At 36.6% G+C, this 3595-nt stretch overlaps 1 pseudogene across 1 annotated transcript; it reads left to right on the top strand.

Moving 5' to 3' along the window:
• The first annotated feature begins 547 nt into the window (after nucleotides 1-547).
• Nucleotides 548-2835, top strand: LOC105551542 (annotated as a pseudogene). Its single transcript, XR_001007876.1, has one exon. The product of XR_001007876.1 is annotated as a polyribonucleotide nucleotidyltransferase 1, mitochondrial pseudogene (transcript).
• The last annotated feature ends 760 nt before the right edge of the window (nucleotides 2836-3595 follow it).

Here is a 3595-nt window from a genome sequence, read left to right as displayed (position 1 = left end):
TGCTGGAAAGATGAGAGCTTATGGATTTTTCATAAAATTATAAGTTTATAAGGGGCCAGGTGAAGTCATCTTATTCTGTCCTCAAGCCAGAGACAAATTTAATTCACCCTTGATGGATGGGACATTGTTTAACAAGGATCTCTAGAGAACAAGCGTTGATAACTTTCAGTGTTTTGCAGCCCTCAGTTGTGATATTTCTTCTATCCTGTTGAATATATTGACACAGAATGGAAGTCCATAATCTTTTGTGTTCTCTTTGGGTAGAAAGAACAGTGTTATAAATGTACTTCATTTTCATTATGTTAAAGAATACTTATCAAATGCCTTGTATGTGCTTGGTGCCAGATACAACTGTGACACAGGGAGGAAGACAGACTTGATCCCTGCTGTCATTTAGCTGTGAGACTCATGAGGGATAATAACCGATAATCACATCAGTAAATGACTACAAATTGTAATAAGTGCTGTGAAGGAAACACTAAGGCATAGCTACAGAGGATAGCAAGAGGAAGCTAAGACCTCACTGAGCCTCCAGCTCTGGCCGCTGAGCGATGGTCCCTTCTGTCTGCCAGGGTGGGATCGGGCACTCATCCAGTTGCAGGTGTGAGCACTATTGAGTAGCACAGGGTCTTGAGCTGTGGCCATGGACTTGGGCAACAGGAAATTAGAAATATCCTCTGGAAAGCTGGCCAGATTTGCAGATGGCTCTGCTGTAGTACAGTCAGGTGACACTGCAGTAATGGTCACAGCGGTCAGTAAAACAAAACCTTCACCTTCCCAGTTTATGCCTTTGGTGGTTGACTACAGACAAAAGGCTGCTGCAGCAAGTAGAATTCCCACAAACCCTCTGAGAAGAGAGATTGGTACTTCTGATAAAAAAAATTCTTACAAGTTGAATAATAGATTGTTCAATTAGACCTATCTTTCCAGCTGGCTACTTCTATGATATACAGGTTCTGTGTAATCTGTTAGCTGTAGGTGGTATTAATGAGCTTGATGTCTTAGCAATTAATGGCGTCTCTGTAGCCCTCTTATGATCAGATATTCTTTGGAATGGACCTGTTGGGGCAGTATGAACAGGAATGACTGATGGAGAATGTGTTGTTAACCCAACAAGAAAAGAAATGTCTTCTAGTACTTTAAATGTAGTGGTTGCTGGAGCACCTAAAAGTCAGATTGTCATGTTGGAAGCCTCTGCAGAGAACATTTTACAGGAGGACTTTTGCCATGCTGTCAAAGTGGTAGTGAGATATACCCAACAAATAATTCAGGACATCCAGCAGTCGGTAAAGAAATTGGTGTTACCAAGAGGACACCTCAGAAGTTACTTACCCCTTCACCAGAGATTGTGAAACATGCTTATAAACTTGCTATGGAGAGACTCTATGCAGTTTTTACAGATTGTGAACATGATAAAATTTCCAGAGATGAAGCTGTTAACAAAATAAGATTAGATACAGAGGAGCAACTAAAAGAAATATTTCCAGAGGTTGATCTATATGAAATAATAGAATTATTCAATGTTGTTGCAAAGGAAGTTTTTAGAAGTATTATTTTGAATGAATACAAAAGATGCCATGGTCGGGATTTGACTTTACTTAGGAATATAGCTTGTGAGGTAGATATGTTTAAAACCCTTCGTGGATCAGAATTATTTCAAAGAGGACAACACAGGTGCTTTGTACTGTTACATTTGATTCATTAGAATCCAGTATTAAGTTGGATCAAGTTATAATAGCTATAAATGGGATATATGGGATACTATGAGTTTCCTTCTTATGCAACTAATGAAATTGTCAACGTCACTGGTTTAAATAGAAGAGAACTTGGGCATGGTGCTCTTGCTGAGAAAGCTTTGTAAAATGTTATTCCTAAATATTTTCTTATCACTGTAAGAGTTACATCTCAAGTCCTAGAGTCAAATGGGCCATGTTCTATGGCATCTGCATGGGGTGGAAGTTTAGCGTTAATGGATTCAGGGGGTCCAATATCACCTACTGTCACAGGCGTAGCAATGGGATTGGCCACCAAAACCGATCTTGAGAAGGGTGAAATAGAAGATTATCATTTGCTAACAGATATTCTGGGAATTGAAGATTACAGTGGTGACATGGACTTCAAAATAGCTGGCACTAATAAAGGGATAACTGCATTACACGCTGATATTAAATTACCTGGAATACCAATGAAAATTGTAATGGAGGCTATTCAACAAGCTTCAGTGGCAAAAAAGGAGATATTACAGATCATGAACAAAACTATTTCAAAATCTCAAACATCTAGAAAAGAAAATGGACCTGCTGTAGAAACTGTTCAGGTTCCATTATCAAAACTAGAAAAACTTGTTGGACTGGGTGGATATAACTTAAAAAACATCAGGTTGAAACAGTTGTAACTATTAGTCAGGTGGATGAAGAAACATTTTCTATATTTGCATCAACACCCAGTGCTATGCATGAGGCAAGAGACTTCATTGCCGAAATCTGCAAGGAAGATCAGGAACAGCAATTAAAATTTGGAGCAGGGTATACCGCCACAATAACTGAAAGCAGAGATACTGGTGCAATGGTAAAATTATATCCAAATATGACTGCGGTACTGCTTTATAACACACAAGTTGATCAATGAAAGATTAAACATCCTACTGCCCTAGGATTAGAAGTTGGCCAAGAAATTCAGGTGAAATACTTTGGATGTGACCCAGCTGATGGAAGAATGAGGCTTTCTCATAAAGTGCTTCAGTCTCCAGCTACAACTGTTGTCAGAAGTTTGAATGACAGAAGCAGTATTGTAATGGGAAAACCTATTTTACAGTCATCTAATTATTCTCAGTGATTTTTTTAAAGAGAAATCCAGAATTCTATTTTTTCTAGGGTAAGGTGCTATAGAGCAAAATTTTAGTAGTATCTTCCATTGTGTAGATTTATATACGGTATAAATATATTCTAATTATTTGTATTAAAATACTCATTTACATGTGCCAATTTTGAAATTCAAGAGTAACCCATATTCATTTAATCTTATTTACATTATAAATCAAGAAATATTATTAAAAGTAAGTCATCTATACATCTTAGAAAAGATTACATACCTTTGTTTCTCTAATTCTGAAATATATGAAAGACATAGATATGTCATATATAGTATTATAACAGATCTCTTCCTACATCTCATTTGTCTTCTTTATATACAGTAGTGACAATTTACCCTCAGTCATCCTACAGCTCACCTCTTTGCCCAACAACTTTACTTGCCTACAACTGTCCATAAACTGGAACAGGCCATATTCAAAGCCAGTGCCTATTTATTCAGAATGATTACTAGACATAGTGAGTTGAGGGAGCTAATCTTATACACTTTTAATAATATGATGTCTTTTAAATTTGTCACAAAATCATGAACATAGTGGAATAAATATAAATGAGATTCTAACTAGGATGAGGTAGTAATTATGTATATTTTTCAAATTTACCTAAACATAGGAAAATTATTTACTTGTCAAATTGAACTAGGTCACTTTTGGAATATGTATATTGCTCTAATGTCTGGAAGTTCTTAGTATAAGAGCTGGAGGAATCATGACTTTCAGTTAATA

Source organism: Mandrillus leucophaeus, unplaced genomic scaffold, assembly GCF_000951045.1.
Source record: "Mandrillus leucophaeus isolate KB7577 unplaced genomic scaffold, Mleu.le_1.0 Scaffold525, whole genome shotgun sequence".
In the NCBI taxonomy this organism is placed as follows: Eukaryota; Metazoa; Chordata; class Mammalia; order Primates; family Cercopithecidae; genus Mandrillus; species Mandrillus leucophaeus.
The sequence above is the reverse complement of the archived record's forward strand: the minus strand, read 5'-3'. Positions and strand labels throughout refer to the sequence as shown.